The 23,829-nt window shown below is 44.4% G+C and overlaps 1 long non-coding RNA gene across 1 annotated transcript; it reads left to right on the top strand.

Moving 5' to 3' along the window:
- The first annotated feature begins 15,252 nt into the window (after window positions 1-15,252).
- LOC140427447 (uncharacterized) lies at window positions 15,253-21,876 on the top strand. Its single transcript, XR_011948493.1, has 2 exons — window positions 15,253-15,319; window positions 21,077-21,876. It is a non-coding gene; the product is annotated as an uncharacterized lncRNA (long non-coding RNA).
- Window positions 21,877-23,829: the final 1,953 nt, after the last annotated feature.

Below are 23,829 nucleotides of genomic sequence, written 5' to 3'. Positions count from 1 at the left end.
GGCATTCCACGGCCTCGCCACTCTTGGCGTAAAGAACCTACCTCTGACCTCTGTCCTATATCTATTACCCCTCAGTTTAAAACTATGTCCCCTCGTGCTAGCCATTTCCATCCGCGGGAGAAGGCTCTCACTGTCCACCCTATCTAACCCCCTGATCATTTTGTATGCCTCTATTAAGTCTCCTCTTAACCTTCTTCTCTCTAACGAAAACAACCTCAAGTCCATCAGCCTTTCCTTGGATTATAAATGGTTGAAATGCGAAAAAAAATCTGACATTGGGTTCTGCTGGAAGATACTGCAAAGTTTTGGCTTTTTGTCACAGTGCAAAAATTGTGTCTTCATAAACCTGGTACACCATCCAGGGCTGGCTTTGAAATCTGCCATGCCTAATTTTCTTGCTTGCTTGAGGATGAAGATTCGGACATGTAGTTGTTTAATAGTGCAGAGCTTGAGTATTGCTGAAAAGAAAGATATTTTTGTCGAAGCTTTCGTCTTGCACTGATCAGGACATTTCGCAAGACTACAAATGCAAGAGAGACAATAAATTTAGTCACCATCAACTGTTGCATTCTCCATGGCAGTGCCTTGACCAATCAATTCATGGAGAAGTGGTATTGTCACTGGATGAGTAATCCAGAGGCCCAGGGTAATGTCAGATGGTGAAATTTGAGTTTAGTAAAAAATGTTATGGAGTTAAAAGTCTAATGATGACGATATGCTGGAGAGGCAGATTGGCCATGCTAAATTGCCCATTAATTGGAAAAAAATGAATTGGGTACCCTAAATTTATATTTTAAAAAAGTCTAATGATGACCATGAAACCATTGTCGATTGCTGTCAAAAAAATCACCTGGTTCACTAATGTCGCTTTGGGAAGGAAATCAGCCGTCCTTACCTGGTCTGACCTACATGTGACTCCATACATGTAGCAATGTGATTGACTTTTAACTGCCCTCAGAAATGACCTAACAAGCAACTCATAGAGATTTTACAACATTGAAAGAGGCCCTTCAGTCCATCGTGTCCATGCTGGCCATCAAGCACTTATTTACTCTAATCCCATTTTCCAGCACTTGGCCCATAGCCTTGTATGCTATGGCATTTTGAGTGCTCATCTACATACTTCTTAAATGTTGCGAGGATGCCTCCACCATCCTGTCAGGCAGTGAGTTCGAAATTTCAACCACCCTCTGCTTGAAAAAGGTTTTCACCACATCCCTTCTAAACCTCCTGACCCTTAGTGTTTGCCCCCTGGTTATTGACCCCTCTGCTAAGGGAAAAAGTTCTGTCCTATTCACCCTATCTATGCCCCTCATAATTTTGTACACCTCAATCAGGTCCCTCCCCCCAGCTTTCTCCACTCCAAGGAAAACAATCCCAGCCTATCCTGTCTCTCTTGATAGCCGAAAGGTTCCAGCCCAATATCATCTTGGTGAATCTCCTCTACATCTGCTCTAGTATAATCATTTCCTTCTTACAGTGTGGGGACCAGAACTGCACATCAGTACTCCATCTATGGCCTAAGCAGCGTTTTATACAACTCCATCACAACCTACCTGCTCTTATATTCTATGCCTTGCCTAATAAAGGCAAGAGTCTCATATGCCTTCTTAACTACCTTATCTACCTGTTTGTCTGTCTTCAGGGAACTGTAGGCATGCACAGCAAGGTCATTGTACTTCCTAGGCCCCCTTCCATTCATTGCATATTCCCTTGCATTGTTAGTCCTCCCAAAATGCATTACCTCACACTTTGCAGGGTTAAATACCATTTCCCACTACTCTGCCCATCTAACCAGACTATCTATATTGTCCTGATCGGCCCACTTATATCGTCAATTCCCCGGCATTTAGGGACAGGCAGAAAATGCTGGCCTAGCTAGCGATACCCAAATTCTGTAAAAAGTCAGAGTCCACTTGTCAAGTGATCAGCACTCTCTTCTCATGTGGTATAAAGTTGTTTTTTCCCTTGGATTTGTATTCTTGCTAAATGTCCTGATGAATGCAAGAGAAAAAAGCTTTGACAAAAACGTCTCTTTTTTTCAATAATATTCAGATAGATCCATGAGAAACTGGGAGTCCTTTCTGGCAATTTTCATTAGCTTATTTTGCAACTTTATTTTCCAGCATTGGCCATATGCTTGGCTTTCCACCATTTGCACATTTATCCTTAGGCATTTGTCTAGGTTATTGAGAGATTCCTCGAACAAATCTTGAATTCTCTAGTTGCTGAACAATCATTTCTCTGCTGTGCAATATCAACAACTTTAAGTTTGAACTGGGCTGTGTATCTGTCATTTATTCTTGACACCATGTTGTCATTTTACAAGGTGGCATTGGCAGGAATACACCAGTGAGGTGATAATCGTGATACTACATGTTGATGTGTGTAGACAAGAGGAGCTGAACAACCACCTTCAATGGTGTACCATTCAAAAATTCTATCAATGCGTATGTTCCCATCAGGACTAGTTTGACTTCAGTGGTGCTTGGGTGGTATGTATAAAGAGTTTGGATTGTTTGGCCAAAGGTTGGGAGTCAACTTACACATGAGGTGTATGATAAATGAATGAATTTTTGGCCAAAAGGTTAGGTTGACGTTTTCACGAGAATTACTCAAGTATACACTGTATTAATGGATCAAGTGGAGGACTTTTAGGGCGGCAGGGTGGTGTAGTGGTTTGTACTGCTGCCTCACAGCTCCAGGGACCTGGGTTCAATTCCGGCCTCAGGAGTCTGTCTGTGTGGAGTTTGTACTTCCTCCCTGTGTCTGCGTGGGTTTCCTCCGGATGCTCCCGTTTCCTCCCGCAGTCCAAAGATGTGCAGGTTAGGTGGATTGGCCATGCTAAATTGCCCCTTAGTGCCCAAAAGGTTAGGTGGGGTTACTGGGTTACGGGGACAGGGTGGAGGTGTGGGCTTAAGTAGGGTGTACTTTCTAAGGGCCGGTGTGGACTCGATGGGCTGAATGGCCTCCTTCTGCACTGTAAATTCTACGATTCTATGATTCTAGTATCTGGATATCTATAATTTAATCACAAATCAAATCTGCATAAATCTTGCCTGATAAATATCTTAAACTTATTTGAGGGAGTTACAGGTTGACTAAACTACTTGCTTTGTGGTTACAAGCATTTTCAGAAAGCTTTTGACAAAGTTACGTATGAAAGGCTTTTAATTCGGGCTAAATGACAAATATCTAGGGTAGAATGTGGAACCGGATAAAAAGCCTAAATTATTTAGACATTGAAGTAACAGTGTTATTTTTGATCACGGTAATGTAGGGAGAACAATGGGGATAAAGGAGGCAAGGAAGGATTTGCAGGTTACCTTTGATTATCAATTAGGCAATCAAATAGCAAATGAAATTTCACACTAATAAATGTAGAGTATTGCAATTAAGTTGGGAAAAACTGCAATGTGAATGTGCAACAAATCTAATTAACACAGGAACACTTCAAAAGAAACATTTAAATAGTACGGTCGACATTTTTGATATTTAAATAACGTGACAAAGCAATTAAACAGTTAACAAAATGCTGCAAACTGTAACCACAAGAGAATTCTGGACTATGGAAGTGATACTAAGATAACCACTTAGAGCAAAATTATCCATTCTCAGTGAGTGTCTCTCCTGTCTCTCAGGCAGTTAAGTAGACTGTGGCAGGCCTTCGTCCAGATTGAGGACTCCAAAAGATGACTTCCCATCTGCCAAGCGAGACGCGATGGCTGAAGGGTGTTTTCTGTGCTGGAGACGTCTATGATTCTTGATGTGTTCGGCAGGTCGGTTCGGTGTGGACTGCACTTGATGCAGCGATGCGAGAAACAGACCTCTAACACTGTAGAAGATCCAACGCGATTTTATTGAATGATAGAACTAACATACATATTTAACTGTGGGTCGACACTATACTGAACTGACTGGAGACCTTGTACTAGCCTGACCAGACTTACTAGCTACCGCATGGTGTTTGCACTGTGCTAGCTCGTGGACTCTGACTGTCTCAGTGGCTGGGTCCCGAGAGAGCAGAAAAACCTAGTACCCGCTGGCTTTATAGTGGTGGTGTCCTGTCTGGTGATTGGCTGCACTGTGCTGTGTGCTTACTGGTCATCCTGTGTGTCAATCACTGCCTGTCTGCACTTCATTATATACATGCGTGGATATTATGACATCTTCCCCTTTTTAAAAATAAATAAATACTAAGGTGGAGATGCTTATAAATATATATATATGTGCCTGACTATATACATGATGTCTAAATGAACGAATATACATAGGAAGGTTGCGATAGTGCAGATACATGGCAAAGGAAACAATATTTACAGAGGTCCAATTGTACAAAAGCTCAGTCGATAGATTTTGTCTTTGTGGTGGGCGATGAATTCTTGTTGATCGCCGCAGAGGCGGATTAGGAGCCGCCTGCACTTGGAGAGGCGGGATTGCTGGCATCGAGTGGGTGCGTGGACTGGCAGGATTGCTGGTAGATCGGTGGAAGAATGCTTGGTTTGGCGCGGGTGGTGTCGAGGTCGGATTTTGAGATGAGGTTCGTCGATGCGCCTGTGTCCAGTTTGAACCGGATGCGAGCCTTGATAACTGTGAGGACAGCAGACCACTCGTCATCGGGATCCACACTGAGGATCGAGAGGCATTGCGTAGGTGTGGTGGAAGGCAGCACATGTGTAGTTATGATGCCCACCCGTTATGGGGACTTGAGGCACTCAGCATCAGGGTCCATTGGGCTATCGGGATCGTAATCTGGCATATCTTGTTGTATTAAGCGGACACTTCTGCGCTGCAGCTGGGATCGCTGGCCGCTGAGCGGTGGAGCAGATCTGCAAAGGGCTGCGTAGTGGCCAAGCTTGCCACACTGTAGACACCGGCATCCTTTTGCCGGACATTGCCGCTTTAAGTGGGCGGAGCCACAATTCGGACACGTCATGACGCCGACGTTAGCGCGTTCCGTGCGCCATCGCGCAAGCGCAGTGTGGTCGGTCAACGAATGCACCTGCGCAGTCGGGTTGTCGGGCTCATCGTCCACTCGGTCGTGTGCTTACTGGTCATCCTGTGTGTCAATCACTGCCTGTCTGCGCTTTATCATGTACATGCATGGATATTATGACAATTCTAAGAGCTGCCAGCGAATCAGAGGCCAGCAGCTCTTGCACTTGGCAATGCCACAGAGGTGACCGTGATTGCTGCCAGAACAATTTTCCCTGGAGCCTCAGGATCGCAGAGCGACCCAGGGAAAAGGTCAGTGCTGTTGGCGGGGGAGGTCTCATGGGGTGGTGATTGTGGGAGAGAGTGGAGCTATGGGGTCAGCAGAAAGGATGATGGGGAGTGACTGTCAGCAGCCACCCCCTGCCCCATGTGCATGCCCTCAATCATGTATAAACCAATACAGATTGAAGGACTCCCCTCCATCTCCAGCTGATTCGCATCCCACACAGTTTTACCAGTTGTGCAGGCCACAGGTCTGCAGGCCTGCCTGGATCTCTAATAATTGTAATGAAGGTGGAAATAGGCCCTTAAGTGGTTGTTAATTGGCCCTTTAAGGGACAAATGGAGGCAAGGTTGGACATGGGCTTAGCCATCCAGAACCTAGTTCCAATGGAGATGGGATAGTGTCAGGCATCGATCCCGATCCCAACCCACCAAATTCTCAGGCCTGTTCACCTCTTTCCACACTTCCTGTGGTGCAGAAGATTCCGGCTTTAAAAACTGCACTCATGGGACAGCACGGTGGCGCAGTGGGTTAGCCCTGCTGCCTCATGGCGCCGAGGTTCCAGGTTCGATCCTGGCTCTGGGTCACTGTCCATGTGGAGTTTGCACATTCTCCCTGTGTTTGCGTGGGTTTCGCCCCACAACCCAAAGATGTGCATGCTAGGTGGATTGGCCACGCTAAATTGCCCCTTAATTGGAAAAAATGAATTGGGTATTCTAAATTTATATTAAAAAAAACTGCACTCATTGGGAGCGATTTACCAGCCGCGTCCTGCCGGAATTAGAGGAACTCCACTCGCCGGAGTTGCTCAGTGAGGATATGTAGCTTAGTGCGGCCTCGGGGGGCGTTTTCTGCCAGGGCCGAAAAAAGCCCCTAGTGCTGTTCGATCGCGAGCTAGCACCGGAAACACCCAGAATGGACTCTGTTTTTTCATGTTAAATCGAGCTCATTATCTGAACTGAAATTCACATACTTAAAAGTCTCATCCTTATGCTCAAATGTAACTATTCCAGCTCCTCCCTGGCATAATTTAACCTCATCCAGCTCTGCAGCCCTCCAAGATCTCGGCCTGCTTCCAATTCTGGCCTCTTGCACATTTCCCAATTCCTTCTCTCAGGATTGGTGGCCGTGCTCCAGTTGTCTTAAAGTCTGGAATTCCCTCCCTAAACCTCTCTTCCTCGTCAAAGACTCTTTTAAAAATCTAGCTCTTGACCAAACTTGTGCTCTTCTCTTCTAATGATATAAAGGTGCTATGTACAAGTTGTTGTTTAATGTAATAGAAAGAATTAAGAGTGGCAAAATGGCTGATTCCAAGCTGTGAAGAGAGATTATAGAAACACAGCTTACCTCCTCGAAGGAAGATCATTTAGGGGACACAGAAAGGTATATAAAATCTGAAATGACCATTGGGGCTGATAGATTTTCTTCCCCAGACAGACCACACAGGATAGTACTGTTGGATACAACAACCCACCACATACATGTTGTGGCCAATTCCCCACGTCCTCTGTTACAGCTCAAACAGATTTATACCAGGAATGTCCCATTAGACCTGTTGACTATCGGAGCCAACTTACTTATGAGTGACAAAGGCTTGGAATAATCTAACAGTCAGAATAATATAAATGCAAACAGATGGATGTTGAAAATGCAGCTGGATGCAAAGATCAGAAGAGAGGATATGAGAGGGATAAGCTTGAAAAGCCTTTGATTGACTCTGACTCTTATCTTTTGGGAATTTCTTTAAGTGGGAGTGGGTTTTTTTAAGTTTTAGTTCCCAATGTTTTCATTGCCCTGGGCTGTGCATCCAGCAGTGCAAAGGACTACCTCCCATGTAGGGGGGGACTGGCCAAGTGAGAAATTTTCTGAGTGTCCCCTGTGAATTGTTCCATAGCGCTGTGCTATCAGAGTCTCTATTTTTCCATGAGAATCCCAATAATTCCCTTTCCTCTTTCAGGGGAGGCAGTCTGCTTCTGCTGCCAAGGTTGGTTCTCTGTGGCACAGAAGGTGATAGTGCTATCTGACTTACATTACAGTGTTGTGTGTCAAGTTGAGGCTGAAACTGGGAAAGTTTGCGGCAACAGTAATAAAAACGCAGCTTTAAAATGTCTTTCAAGGTTCCGCTAATGTTACAATAGATCGGAATCGTTGAGTTACACAATGGAGAAATATCCCAAGTTTGATTTTCTTTTTGGCAGAGTGGCACAATAAGTGACCTTAGAACCTGTGGGTTAATGAGAGGGAATTAAGTCAGCTAAGGTCTGTTCTTTAGGGGCCTTTACTGCTCTATTTGCATTTCTGGACAATGGGGGAAGACAGGGTCAGGCTCCACTGTGATGCCTTCTGCAGTTGATTAGCCCACTAACACTCTCAGTTGTAGCTCATTCATAAATAGGAATGGGCACCTGTGCTCATCATCCAGCATGGAGTCAATTGTCTTTGTGATAGGATGAAAGGAACAAAATTTGCCAATATTAAAGAAGTATTTTAAAAATATGGGCCGGGATTCTCCTTCGGCCGGCGCCGGAATCAGGAAACACGATGGGGTGGAGAATTGATGCCAGCACTGGGCGCCAAACAGAATGCCATGCTCCTGTCCCTCGACAGCAGTGTCCATGCATTACATGCTGAACGCCGGGTGGGCATGCAAATTTTACAGTAAACGCCATTAGGATATCATTAACAGGCCCGACCCGGCAATTTACGGGCCTGCAGCGGTGCTCTGCCTCCGACAGGCAGGATTACTGACGTTGAGGTTCACTTGTGGTATTTCAAATCGGGAAACAGGCTCCGTGGTTACTGAGGAAGAGAGAGGGGGTACGAAAAGTGCTGAACATCACTGCAACGTGCTGACAGCTGTGTCGCTGGCCAGGGGGCGTCTGCCTGGGCCGGGAGGGAGTAGTGGGGGGCGACCAGGAGGTGGGCCGTGGGGTTGGTGTGGATGGGCCCAGACCACCAATGCCGTAGCCAGCTATCCGGCTGCGCATGCCACTGACTGCACACTGTGAACTTAGCGCCACGGATCGGATGGGTGCCCCCCTTTGGTCCCTTCTGGCTCCAGCCGACCCATCAACAGGACTGGTGTGCTCCAGCGCAACCGGTGCCATCATCTTGGCTGGGATGAGGGTCGGCATGTACTGGAATTGCGCGAGTTCTACGTGGCACTGGTGCTAGCCCATTAACGGGACTTGAAAACCTCCGGGGCCAGAACCGCTTTTGTCAACATAGAACACTCGCAATTCAGTCCCGGTATCAGCACTGTTAGTCTCTCAAAAGGATGATTCCGCTGGTGGTATACTTTCCAATGAACAGGTAGGTCCAAATTTTATTCTACTCTCAAGTGTTCATGTTGCATTTATGCTTCAGAGAACTATTTCCCTTCTGTAATCCAGTGGCAGGAAATAACTCATAAACAACAAAAATAATCATCCTTAATTCCAATAGGTTTGTAAAACTGGTCGCCAGACCGGAATCCTAGAGAGACTTTAGGGGCCGAGACTATGTAAACATGTGAAACACCGTAGATGTCATCATTTCCTTCCAGTTCAAGTACAATAACTTGTAAAAAAAATCATTGTTTTTATCATCAATAATCTCACAGGATGCACTGGCAAGACTTCACAGAAGAGTGGACCGCAGGCACAAATAAAGTCCAGTTACCCTTGACCTACGAAGGCTCCTTTTTGACAATTTATTATTGAAATCTGTTCACCTTTTTATCTAATTATTTTAATTTAATTTAATCTCTTTTAAGTGTTTAGATGTGGAGTTAAAATTATATTGTGGTTTATTTTTTCCCCTTGTTTAATGTCATTTTCTTGCCTTCTTCAGGAATGTGATTGCACTTCTTTATATATCGTTCTCTGACTTGAGGACCTTTATGTAATCAATTCATCCAAAATGTAAAACATTTAAAAGTGGAAATCTCATCTCCCAGTAACACTCAGCAACCAGCTGCTAGGAACAGCATGGGAATGACCTTTGGATTTGACCTTTGGTTTTTTTAAAATAGAAGGTCAATTTTCATGAGCAGTAAAGAAACCAATGGAGCACCAATTACAATCTGTCTTCTACCCTCCCTCTATCCATGTTTGGACTTGTCAAAGGTGGTTGCTCTAAACAAGTGAAGATTGTGACCAGCTTTATATTACTGCCAGCACGCTCTCCTGTGTGGAGTTGAGCTGGTTGATTCATACCAGGGGCTGGATTCTTGGGTTCCCCAGTCCTCGTGTTTCTCAATGGTGTGCCTTTCGCAGGTGGCGGGATTCCAAACACCCGCCGCATGGCAATGGGATTTCCCATTGGAGCTACCTCACGGTGCCGGGAAATCCACGGACGGGGGGGTGCTGCCGAAGGGAAAAGCGAATCGCAAGGGCCGGAGAATTCCAGCCCAGATCATCACCTGGAACTCCATTGCACCTGTTCCGGCAATGTCACCAAGTTACCAATGTTTGAGCAAAAGCATGAAAGGCTCCTCATACTATTTCACAGGTCTGTATCCCAGTCTCACCAATGTTGATTGGTTAAGAGAATAAGGATGCAAGTGAGCGAGAAACACAAAGGCTTGTAAAAGCTTCTTTGGGTATGTGAAAAGGAGAAGATTAGCAAAGAGAAATGTGCGTTCATTACAGGCAGAATCAGGAGAATGTATAATGGAGAATACATAAATAGCAGAGAAACAAAACGTTGTGACTGTCTTCATGGAGGAAGATACAGAAAACCACCCAGAAATTCTAGGGAACCAAGGGGCTTGTGAAAATGAGGAACTGAAATAAATTAGCATTAATAAAATTAATTGGATTGAAGGTTGATAAATTCCCTGATGAGTTATGTCCAGCAGTGTTGAGGTGTTTGTAGAGATAGTGGACACATTGGTGGTTATCTTTCAGAATTCTATCTAGGTTCTGGAAAGGTTCCTGCAGACTGTAAAGTAGCAAATGTAACCATACTATACTGGGGTGGTGTCGTGCCTGGACACTACCCGAGTCCCGTGCGGGGTCACCCCATCCACTCGTCCTATACCTGCCCCCCCCACCCACCGCAGCTGACCGGCCCGTGTTCAGCCCGGCAGCCCCCAGTCATGCCTCTCTGTGTCCTAGCTCCTCATCTCTCCCTAGCAGCCACAACGCCGGTTTCACGATTTTTAAAAGCACAAGTGAACTGCGCCACCAGAGGTGGCGAATCGTGGAGGCTGCGGAGAATACTAGGTCGGGTCCGCTGTTGACATGCAAATGATGTTTACTGTACGTGCGTTACGGAATGCATTGACGCCGGCGTCGAGTTGATGGAGAATTGCAATTTGGCATCAAATCGGCACCTGCTACGATTTTGGTGTCGGCACCTATTTTCTGCTCAATCGCATTTCGTGATTTCGGTGTCAGCCAACAGAGAATCCTGCTCTGGATGTTTTCCCCGGCTGGTGAGTCTCAAAGCAGGGGCACAGTTTCAGAATAAGGGGCAGGCCATTTAAGACTGAGATGAGGAGGGTGGTGAATCTTTGGAATTATCTACCCCAGAGGGCTGTGGAAGCTCAATCATTGAACATGTTAAAGACAGAAATTGATAGACTTCTGGATAATAATGATGCCAAGGTATTTGGGGTCAGTGCAAGAAAGTGGCATTAAGGTGAATGATTATCCACGATCTAATTGAATGGATTAGGTTGGACAGGCTAAATGGCCTACTCCTGTTCCTATTGGTGTCGTTCCCACTTTTGACGATACAGTCATATCCCGCACGCGACTTACGGAGTGGGTATGATTATCTTTCCCATATTTCTCGTGGCGTATGAGCTCCCCCACTGAGTGCCGGGGGAACTCCATTAGGCACTGTATAACATTTCGGCCAGTAAGACCGGTACCGGCTAGGAAGAGACCCGGTAGGGATCTACCGGGAAGTGTATATACCATTTTTGTAACTAAATCAAAGTTCTTTATTTTACTCGGCGTGGACTCATCCTGTCCTTATTAAAGATACCTGACACACTTCTGTGAAATTCGGAAAATCTTCAAAGAAACTTGTGACGTATCAACGTGTGAATGATTACCTTTCAATAACATCTCTGTGGTGTTAGAAGACCTAACTCAGTATTTTCCTACAACAGTGTGGTTGTGATGAAAAATTCAGCAGGGTCGGGAGTAAACCAATTTTTTATTTGTTAAGCCTTCTTAAGGCCTACTTACTCAGTATCAACTGACCTCCCGGGACCTATCATTCAGTACTGGCCCATACAAATGTGGAACAGGCCGAGCACACTCGTGGGTGTCCCCCAGGGGATCAGAGGCCCCAAGCTGCATGCCCTCTGTGGTACCCTGGCACTTCTACTGGTGCCACCTGGGAACCCTGGCACTGCCAGCCTGGCACCCTTCAAAGTGTCACCTTGGTGCCAGCCTGGCACTGTCAGCTGGTAGGGGCACTGACAGGGTGCCAAGCTCTTACTGCCAAGGTATCAAGCTGGCATTTTCTGCGCGGTGGTGATCTGGCAGGGAGTCCTCTGGACAGGTGTTGGGGAAGGTGCAGTGGCCCCTGGGAACCCTCCCATAGTGCGTTGGAGCTTAGGGGTTGGGTCAGGGATCTCTTCAGGGGCTTCGCTACACTGCTGAATTCGGCGAGCGGAAATGGGGCTATGACCGGCCTCGGCTGTCATTCCCCGCTGAGGTCTCTTAGCTAACCTGAGTGCCGTTTAATAGAGTAGTGTTTCTCGATGCAGCGAACGTAGGGAGTCACGTGACTAAACATGCTCGCTATGGGACTTTGTACCCTGTATTATTCCTTGTGTCTGAATAAAGCTCGTAGTCTTACAGTTGAAGTAGATGCTTTATTTCTCTGAGTTCGTTCTCTCTCCAGTGCTTAGGCTATGTTACATCTGAGCTGCCTGTCTGTGTCCTGCTCACCAGCTGCCGTTCCTGTGAAGAGAGAGAGAGTACTTCCTGTTTGTCTAGTATATATACGTCTCTGGTGCTCCCTCTAGTGGTTACTTAGTTGTAGTGTATTTACCTTAACCACTTGTGTATATACAGTGAAGCATATCACTACATCCCCTCTTTTTTCTTGTTACATACTTTGTACTTTGTTAAAGAAAATTGTACAAAACAGGTAGATAAATGATGATATGTACAAGTTGTGATGATATTGATGACTATACAAAGCCAATTAATATTTATGAGTGCAATCTTAATTTAAAAAATGTATGAGTCCAGACTTTATGAATTTGTTCGGTTGAGTTGCTTTCTTCTTCTGTTGTTGAAGTGGTGATGTTGATGTTGTCATTTCTTTGTGAACATCGTCAGTGTTCTTGTGTTTAAGTAACAAAGAAGTCATCATGAGGTGTTCGAATGGTCGAATCACTTTGTTGTCCGATTTAGACTTTTTTTTCTATGCTTGTGGTAGCGATTCTGCATGGCATTTTTGATGTCTGATCTGGACTTTTTTCTGTGCTTGCGGTATTAATTCTGTATGTCATCTTTGTTGTCTGACCTGGACTTTTTTCTGCATTTGCGGGTTGATTCTGTATGTCATCTTTGTTGTCTGACCTGGATTTTTTCCTGTGCTTGCGGTATTGATTCTGTATGTCATCTTTGTTGTCTGGCCTGGACTTTTTCCTGTCCTGGCGGTATTGATTCTGTATGTCATCTTTGTTGTCTGAACTGGACTTTTTTCTGTGTTTGCGGTATTGATTCTGTATGTCATTGGCCTTGAAAGCTGGTTTGCTTGTTTGTAGTGGAGCAAATGTGAATTTGTGAGATTCGTTGTCATGCCATGGTATGTTTGTACTCTTGCCATTGATTTGAGCTGTGCTGTTACATTGTCCTTCATGTGCAGAGTTGTACCATGTCGTACAAGTTGTTGTTTCATTGTTGTTGTTTTTGTCGTTTCTGTCTTTGTTGTTTCCGTTGTTGTTCTTGTTGTTTTTGTCATGCTTGTTGTTGCTGTTGTTGCCTTTGTTATGCTTGTTGTTGTTGTTTTTGTTGACGTTCTTGTAGTTTTTGTTGTTGTGCTTGTAGTTTTTGTTGTTGTTCTTGTTGTTTTTGTTGTTCTTGTTGCGCTCAATGACTGTTCCGTGGTGCTCCTCTTCTGGAGTAATTTCTGGTTCACTTGAATCATCATTGATTTCTTGGTGCTCCTCTTTTGGAGTCATGTCAGGTTCATTTACTTAGTTGTAGTGTATTTACCTTAGCCCCTTGTGTATATACAGTGATGCATATCACTACATACCCGTTTAGGTAAATCGGACCCTAAGTATGGGCTAAATTGGTGAGAATCTACCCATAAAAGTGACTAAATGTCGTTACATAGTGGCGGGGAACTCGCCGGCATAACTGGTGGGAAACTCCCAGCAAAACCCGCCACAAATTACATTCTGAAATTGTACCCTAGTATTCTTATTTCGCCGTTTTACTGTTTTTTCCTTCTGGGCGGCTACAAGCTCCAGAATTCCTTCCCTGAAAGACATTAGTGAACCAGATGGGTTTTTACAACAAGCAACAACAGTTTCACTCATCATTAGACTTTTAGTTCCAGATTTTTATTGAATGGAAACGTCACGATCTGCCATGGTGGGATTGAAACCCAGGTCCCCAGAGGATTACTCGGGGTCTCTGGATGACTAGTCCTGTGACAATACCACTGAGACACTGCCTCCCTGCATACCTCTGTATACTACACTACCTATACTTAACAATATTCAAAGTAAGTGCATGGCTCATGAAGGGAAGCTTTAAAACTACCTGACTGATATAGAGCTTTAATAATGGGCCTTTTAACAAACATGCAAAATTGGCAAGCAGGAAAAGGTGAGTTGATCTATCAAACCCACTCTGCAACATGATGGCCAAAGCATCATGACGTACACGTCCTCCTTCCTCCCACATCCATGTAATCTCCTAGTGGGTGGCGATGGTTACTGAGAGTTCCTTAATGCATTGCAGACTTCTGGTTTTGAATGTTTGCCAGCGTAGTTCCCAAAATGTTCTCGCTGGCTGTGAAACAGAACAAAATAAAGGAGCATGCTTTGCATTGTGTGGTACATTATTGGCTTCTACTGTATTCCTAATACTTCATCCAGAGGGTGTGACAGTATTTGTGGAATTTATACAGCCTATTACACTGATGTCACTGTAGCCGACAAAGATTCACAGCCACTGGCTGGGAACCACCAGTTCACCTGAGGCTCACCACATCTCAGGCGAGGGGCAAGGTTGAGGAAGTGGGGCCTTCATAATAACCTCAGCTGGTACGGGAATTGAACCTGTGCTGTTGGCCTTGCTCTGCATCACAAACCAGCTGTCCAGCCAACTGAGCGAAAGCAGCCTGTCATGATATCCACATTAACATATCATGGAGCAATCACACACACACTGATGGACAGGTAGTTGGACCAACCAACACACATGCAACATCGCAGCCAATCACCAGTGAGAGCACACGCACTATAAAACAGGGAACACCACAGTTCCCGCTCATTCTACCAGGAGATAGCTCAGAGCACAGAGCTCACAGCGTGCCACTCAGACATACACCATATGCTGAGTGCCTCACCAAGATAGTGAAAGGGCTGGGTCCACAGGTTAGCTGGTGAAGCACGAACCTCAGCCAGCAGTTATTAGTTGTTATTGTTTAAGACTATAAAACAGAGTTGTACCATCTACAACCGTGTTGCATCATTTGTGTATCGGGACACCCAACACGACACAGCCCTCAGACAGGCTCCCAGACGGGCTCCCAGACGGGCTACCAGATGACCCTGGTACCAATTGGTTGGTTCACAATATCACAGAAAGCTGCTTATCCGGGCATGCTACTGATAATTAAATTAAATCCGATAATCTCCTTTATGTAACTGAAATTATTCAAATACTTCAGGAACCAATGAATGCCTAACACTTATTCACTCCTTTTACCTTGTCTTCAATTACTCAGTGTTCATGTCAGTTCCTTTAGTACCTGGCCAGCCCTCTAGGTGGAGTAGGGCACCTGAGGGAATATGACATTCCCATCAATTTCATTTCCTGTCACCTGATCCACATACCAGCCCAGCTGTTGGAAACTATGGAGACCTGCTTAATATGATCCCCCACCCCTGACCCACAAATGATATTTGAGGTCAGTGCCATATTAGTGAAGTCAGATAAAATGTAGAAATTGTAGGAATGGTAGTGCTGGTATGGAAAGTGTGGAATCCAGTCTGCACATACAATAATAACTGCACCATGATTAATTAATCTGAAATCGCGCTTTTCTGTCGCAAGTTTCTGAATACTACCTTTCTCAGGGTAAGAGAAATAATGAACCAATGTCCCTTGCTAATGGCAGAAAAGTATGGCTAAGTTAGCTCTTGGGCTGAAAAACAGAGGTCAGACTAAAGTATGAGTCAGTAGCAGAGTGCTTTAATCCGGTCAAACTTGCTGATTCTGGAATGGAGACTCCTCAGGCCGTACATTGCCAACATTAATTGATACTATCAAGCAAAGAACTTCGGGTTCAGCAGTTACTAGACAGTTTGTTCTTTGGCTTTATTTGACAGCAGTTTTGAACGCTTAAGCATTCTGTCCTTGGTTTCTGCTTCTGTCTACTTTTTAGGACTTTGGTCTTTGTACAAGAATGTAGCTTGCGTTCTACTTTTTCTGCTGACTGTTAGCATTTTGAAAGTGCTTTTACGATGTACCAGTCACTGGCTGCGAGATAACTAATTCTAATCATTCACCTACTCAGAAACGTTTCTTTGCCAATGCAGAAAGATAAAGACTTCCCATTCAAGCAGTTGTCCTGTTATCAAACTTTTGAGCATTGATTTCTATTACTATTCATAAAATCTGAGATCTATTGAGCAGCTTGTGAATAATCCTTCTTGTTGTTCTGATATATTGAATCACATACATCATGGGCACGATTCTCCGTTTCTGAGAATGTGTTGACGCCAACGTAGAATTTGTGGACTTTCACGACAGGAAAACTGGTGCCACACCTGGACGGATTCCGCTACTATTAAGGAGCTAGCACCGGTGCCACGTGGAAAACAATCGATTCCAATGAAAAACGGTGCGGAATTCGCCGGATCCGTGATTAACACAGGAGACTGACAAGCTGAAACCGCACATACAAGCTGAAACCCACATTACGCTGCCCCCTCACACTTATCCCAGCCAAAAAGATGGCATTGGTTGTGCTGGAGCACACCCATACATCTGATGGGTCGGCTGGGGCCAGAGGGCACCCAAGGGGGTGCCCAGGGGGGATACCTATACGACCCGTGACACTATGTTTAAAGTGGGATGTTAGCGGTGTGCGCAGCTGCATGGCTGCCTTGCCGGCTGCGGCAATAGTGTTACGTGCCCATCCACCCCGACCCCACAGCCCACCTCCTGGCCACCCCACACTACACCCCCCGGCCCTGGCAGAAGATCCCCGGCCAGTGGCACATCTGTCAGCAAACTATGGCAATGTTGGACACTTTCCGTACCCCCTCTTTCTCCCTCAGCAGCCACCACGCCAGTTTCATGAATTTTAAAAGCATAGGTGAACTGCTCCGTCAGGAATCTGGCCTATCGGAGGAGGAGAATCGCAGAGGCCCCGAAGAATACTGGATCGGACCCGCTAATGATATGCAAACCGTGTATACTGTACATGCGTTCCGGAACGCATTGACACCGCTGTCGAGGTGCTGGAGCATTGCGATTTGGCATCAAAACGGTGCCTGCTGTGATTTTGGCGTTGGAACCGATTCTCCGCCCAATCACCTTTCTCAAATTTGGCATTAGCTACGGAGAATCCCGCCCCATGTATTTATGCACTGATATACTTTAGGTGGCTTATTCCTTTATTATTTTGTTCCTCACGTTAGGACCTTTTCCATTGTTAGTTAATCAGAGTTGTTTCCCTTGCCAGATCTCTTTTTCTGCCATTGTGAAGTTATTCTAGCCTTGCTGGGGACAAGCTACATAGGTCACTGAGTGTCAAGTGCCTGTGACTAGCAACCAAAACAGTGAGAAGCAGCAGGAAATGTGGTGGCATTGCAGCCTAACCCAATCCAACCAATTTCCACACGTGCGCGCTTTTAACATTAATCATTGGATAGAAATCAACTGCAGAACTGGGTGTTGAGGTCAGGTAGACTGCCCCTGCGCACCTTTGGTTGAGCTCAGCTAACAAACCATGGCCTGGGATTTGAAATTGGGACAATTGTAGACTGTGGGGTTTATCTACTCAGTGGAGAAACCTGCTGAGCAATCAGAGGAGTTTGGTTGTTAGAGTTAGTTTGAATTAGTCATGTGAAACCACAAAGGAATGGCTTTGAGGCAAGGGCCAGCAGAATACAACACAGGTCAAAAATGACAGAGGGGCAACAGTAAAAATGAGAATAGGTTACAAGGATAGGGAGGGGTAAGGCCGTGGAGGGATTTGAAAACGATTGAGCGGGACTGCATGTCACATCAAGGCAGCAGTTGGCAGTGTGTTAACAAGGAGCCTCAGCCAAATTGAAGTCAATGGGAATCAGGGGGAAAATCCCAACTGGCTGGAATCATACCTAGCATTGGATGCCAGAACATTGCTACAGGAGTTCCTCAGGGCATCTTCAATTGCTTCATCAATGGCTTTCTTCCCATCACAAGGTCAGACATAGGGAAGTTTGTTGATGATCAAGCAGTGTTTTTGTTCTATTCACAAGTCCTCAGATAATAAGGGAGACTGAGCCTGCTTGCACCAAGACCTGGACAGCAGTCAGGCTTTGGACTAAATGACAGGTAACATTCATGCCACATAAGTGGAAGTCTGACCACCTTCACAGACATTTAATACCATTACAAATTCCAAAACCTGGGGATCACCATACGAACATATGAATTAGACCTCTTGAGCCTGCTCCGCAATTCAATAAGATCATAGCTGATCTGATTGTAACTTTAATCCCACATTCCTGCCTATCACCGATAACCCCTCACCCCACTTGTTAATCAAGAATCCATCTAGCTCTAACTTGAATATATTCAAAGACTCTGCTTCCACTGCCGTTTGAGGAAGAGAGTTCGAGAGACTCATAACCCTCTGAGAGAAAAAAGTTCTCCTCATCTCTGCCTTCAATGAGCAACCCCTCATTTTAAAGTGATCCCTAGTTCTAGATCTTCCAACAAGCGGAAACATCCTCTCCACATCCACCCTGTTAATACCCATCAGAATGTTAAACGTTTTGATCAAGTCACCTCTTACTCTTTTAAACTCCAACCTTTCCTCGTAAGACAAGCCACCCATTCCTTGAATTAGTCTAGTAAACGTTCTCTGAACTACTCCTAATGCATTTACATCATTTTTAAATAAGGAGCCAATACTCTACATAGTTCTCTAGATGTGGTCTCACCAATGGCCTGTAAAACTGAAGCATAACCTCCCTACTTTGGTAATCAATTCCCCTCACAAGAAGCTTAACTGGGCCAGCCGTGTAAATACAACAGCTACAAGAACAGGTCAGAGGCTGGAAATTCTGCACCTCCCAAAGACTGTCCACCATCTATAAAACAAATCAGGAGTGTGAGGGAGTACTTTCGACTGGCTTGGATGAATGCAGCTTTCCTCATTCTTCCCACCAAAATGAGTTACTTCACACTCCTATGCATTACATTTTATCCATCAGTTCCACCAACCTGTCTATTCCTTTTGAAGTTCTACACTCTCTTCTTCGTGGTTCACAATACTCCCACGTTTTGTATGCTTGGACACAACTCATCCGGTCCTGGTGCCTTACCACCTTTAATTGCAGACAGCCAAGCCATTACCTCCTCCCTGTCAATTTAAAACACTTCAAGTGTCTAAACTTACTTTTCATGCCAATCCCTGAGCAATGATGGTGTAATCATTGACACCATGCCTTCCTCATAGCTCTCCTCTACCTCTATAGGAGGATAGGTTTGATGAGACTATATATAACTTGCGAATGAAGACAAATTTGGGAATTAGAGGTCAGGAATAGATGTGAATATGTAAGGAAGTTTGATGGGCATATTCCTCTTGGTAACATGGATGCTGCTCTGTCTGTGGCCTGGAGTTTGCGGAGAGTGATCTCATGCATTTGTGCTTCCCCTCTCACAGTCAGCTTCTGGTGGTGCCTGTTATGTTCTACCTTTCCTTGGAAAGAAAAATATATGATTGTGAATGGTTGTGCTGACAGAGGTGTATGCATGTGTGTGTAATGCCTCACAAGTTGAAGAACTGAGGTGTAGTGCCAGTGAAGGATGCAAGGTTTGTGAATGCCAGTGTAGTTAGATGAGGAATGGAATACGTTGGGGTTGTGATTCTGGTGGTGGAGGTGCATTTATTGTGTCTGTGAGATGGGATCTTAATTTGAATCGTGTCAAATTATTAATTTTTCCATGACATTGGAACCATGCCCTGTGGGTGTCGCCTCCTCAATAATCTCCTATGCCCACTGCAAAAGCTGCCGATTCCCCCCTTGACAGTACAGAACATCCTTCCCCCTCTGGCCCACCTCCACTAGGACCTCCAGTGCTATGGGCAAGAACCTTTGAGTTCTCTCCCTCAGTCCCTGAGCCAATCCAAAACATTCCATTGTCTGTCGACCAGAGCACTCCACACCGTCAGTGGAAACTAAATCATTGAAGCTACAGAGACTGCTGCTGCAAAATCTGTCCAATCAGCACTTGAGTGCTAATTGCGACGGTAAATATGTAGCTATCAAGTTTAGCACCTCTAGCCATGTTTAAATTACGGTAATCAGCAATTTAATCCCAAATTTGTGGGTGTAAATGAGCATTTAAAAAATGTGTGTCTAAATGGCACAGTATCCGCTTATCACCTGTTTTCACCCTTCCTCTCAAGTTAACCCTCAAAACTTAAAAATTCCATTTGCACAGAGCCAAAATATATCGCAATGCACACAAGGTTTGGAAGGTAGAAGATCTGAAATGGTAATGAGACAATGTTCTAAACGTCTGCCACACAATAACTGACCACATGTTTCCCTTTTTGGGTTATCACTTGCTAGAATGAGCTCTGAGTTCTTGGTGTGCCTTTGTCCTTGTTGCTAGGCATTTCCTCCTTACAGTACAAAATAGCTGCTATTTAAGTCAGGAAAAGCTCAGAGATAATCGGTGCACATTTCTCCAAAAGGAGATCTTTGCAAACCAGAAGACAATTTAGAAATTAGAACATAAATTATTTAAGGTTTATTAATTGTGTTATTATATTAATTATATGACACCCTCTAATTTCATTGCTAATCAAAGCTACCTAAAATTTAAGTCCCGCATCTGTCCAATATTGATGACACTGTGGGGAAATGTTTTCTTTAGCAACCATTTTGGTTAAGTTGGGTGGAATCTTTTCTCGGTGAGCCTTTCGAGCGAGAACAATTTTGCGAATTGCGTCTTTTGACAATTATTCATAAACTTATCTTTCATACTTGTCTATTCTAATGTACTTCAATCTCCAATCATTTTAAATTGTTCCTCCAAGGATGTGATGGTCAATAATTGTCTGGCCTGAGCTCAATTTCCTGGCACTGTGCACATGTATATGTTATTGCTTAACTGTATCACAATTGACATCAATCTAACAGGGTAGTTAATGAGGGCACATCTTTATAGAAAGGGGAATTTTCCTGGGCATCCATTGATTTGCAATATATTTAAATAGAAATAGCTGATGAATCATTAAGACATTTTAGTTCTGGTTTGCTAGTTTATTGGTTGATTTGCAGCCAGCACTTTAACAGATTGCAGACACTACTCCATTGGGCATCAGCATCAACATGCATGTCATTAATGATTTTTAATAATTGATGACCTATATGTAATTTTTAGTCAATACGAAAGTGTTCAACAGATGTACCTTCATATTTCTTCACCACAGGCTGTGGAGAAAAGGACAAGTTTAGCTTGTGACTGACGCAACTACTCACATGGATTACAAATTTCATCCTTTGCTCTCTGCAGTGATCTCCATATATAACAGTGGCAGTGCATCATTGTGCCCTGCACAGAGGCGTGACCGGAACGGTCTTCTCTGCACAATGCCTATCAAACCCATATCCCGGAAATGTTCTCCAGCTGGAAATTATACCAACCTTCCTTGTGCCAAGAAAGTGAACACAGCAATTGCAGTGTGCTATGTAGTGTAATGCCACAGAATGATAGTGAGCAGCCTGCTCACCAAACAGTGAGACTCTGGTAAATTTAATCTCCAGCACGGATTTCCCAAAAACAAAAGGTCACAATTTTAACACTGTAACGTCAGACAGCTTTTGGAGCTCATTTGGTACCTCTACGCAGTTTAATATGTGGTACAGTAAACAAACGATAAGTCAACAAACCCTGCAGCTTTTCCAGCTCCGAACATTCTGGACAAGTGATTGAAACAAATCTACCAGATAATATTGAAAGAGAATGACATTGTTGTGATTGAGATGGTTACTGTCAAAGGATGTTTGTGTTTAGATTTTATTTTACAGCCATGCACATAGCCTTTTCTCAATGTTTGGTAGATTTGTACATCAAGTCTACTGAAAGATGTTGTATTAAATTTTAATTTGAGAGGGAGTCAGCCATGGCCTTTCTGAGCCCTGCAAAGTTTATTCCAGTGTTTACAGTTGCAGTAGTTGTGTGTAAAATAATGACAAAAGATATTTATTGCAATAAACAGTGCATCAGAAATCTGAATTGATATTGTTTAATGATGAAGGCAAGACCAATCATGGAACGTGTGGTGAAATAATTCGCAAATAAGAACTCTCCCTTGTCATTTCATCTGTGAGGATTTATGTCACCTTTATTCCTGTGTCAGCCTCTAACACTGCATGATCAGTCTGCATTTAGTGATAGTGAATTCTGAAGTTCTGCATTACAGACTGTTTAATCATACGATAGAACATAATCTACTGATGTTTAATTGAATCTGTGAAATTCTAGCATTCCGACATTCTGACTAAAGCGGAGAACAAAGTGATGCTTTCTGCCAGTAATTGATAAACATTCAGCTGCATCATCAAGCTCGCCGTGCATCTGTTACTTGTGCTCATAATCGCAATCACCGTGTTGCCAGGCAGCCAAGCACTGGCTTCAATGCCCAACAGACACCAATTATGCAAATAATGCCAGGGACAAGATTATTCATATTCAGCTGTTGATGCTTCAGTCACATCTGCTCATCGATTTTGCAAATTTATGCTGATTCAGTAATAGCCTCTCCAATCATTAATACGCCTGCAATCCTACCATCTGACGCTCTCCATCTCAACTCCTGTCACTTACTATTATGGAAAAAGGACAGCTCTGACGATTAAAACAGCAATTGCATTGTGTGAATGAATATATAGCTGGTCAGAAATTCTTCCAAAGCATTTCAGTTTTTTTCAAAAGGCATGTTCGACATCACCTGACGTAGATTTGTCTGACAAAACAGGATTTGTAGGCCTGATTTGAAGCCAGAGCAGGAATCGTTCTGGCAGATGCAGGTTAAGGCCAGCGGTAAAGCCTCTGAACTTGGCAGTGTGAGGTCCGGGAGATTTTACATCCTCGTCCTCATTCGTATGCTTTCAGTCGGTTTCCCGTAGGAGACAATACAGGGAGAGGCTACTGAGAAGCGGCAAAAGGCTGCAATTGTGGGTTAGAGGAATAATCCCTTGTACTTAGGTACACCGCGAGGTCGGGACTTCAGGAGGATCCCATGATCGAGGTAGTGGAGCCGGGTAAAGGAGACCTGAACTTGGTTCATGGGATTCAGAGGGGATTACCTGTGTTGTGTTTCTCTTCTCCTTGTGCTTATTCGGGGAGGTGGTAGCAGAGTGCATTTTCACTGGACTAGTAATCCCGAGACCCAGGGAACGATCTGGTGGCCCGCCAATAAAATATCTGGAATTAAAAGTCTAATGATGACCACAAAACCATTGTTGATTGTCGTAAAATCCCATTTGGTTCACTAATCTCCTTTAAGGAAGGAAATCTGCCATCCTTACCTGATCTGGCCTACATGTGACTCCAGACCCACAGCAATGTGGTTGACACTTAAATGCCCTTTGAAAGGGCCTAGAAAGATACTCAGTTGTATTCAATTGCTACAGAGTTACAGAAGAGGAATGAAACCGGAAGTACCACCTGACATCGAACTAGGCACTGGAAATGACAAAGGCAAATCCAGCCCTGAAGACTCTGCAAAGTCCTACTTACCAACATCTGGGGGCTTGCGTCAAAGTTGGAAGAGTTGTCTCACAGACTAGTTAGACAAGCAACAACCTGACATGGTTATACTTGCCGAATCATACCTTACAGACGATGTCCCAGATACTACTATCACCATTCCTGGGTATGTCCTGTCTCTCTGGCAGGACAGACCCAGAAGAGGTGGTGGCACAGTGGCATACTGTCGAACCCCATGAAGTCTCATGGCTTCAGGTTAAACATGGGCAAGGAAACCTCCTGCTTATTACCAGGTACTGTCCATCATCAGCTGATTAATCAGTACTCCTCCATACTGAACACCACTTGGAGAAGAGCACAGAATATACTCTGGATGGGGGAATTTCAATGTCCAAAACCAAGAGTGGCTCGGTAGTCCCACCACAGACCGAGCTGACCGGGTCCTGAAGGGCATAACTACTAGACTGGGAC

The sequence above is a fragment of the Scyliorhinus torazame genome, chromosome 7, assembly GCF_047496885.1.
Source record: "Scyliorhinus torazame isolate Kashiwa2021f chromosome 7, sScyTor2.1, whole genome shotgun sequence".
Taxonomy (NCBI): domain Eukaryota; kingdom Metazoa; phylum Chordata; class Chondrichthyes; order Carcharhiniformes; family Scyliorhinidae; genus Scyliorhinus; species Scyliorhinus torazame.
This window is presented reverse-complemented; position numbering and strand designations above follow the sequence as displayed.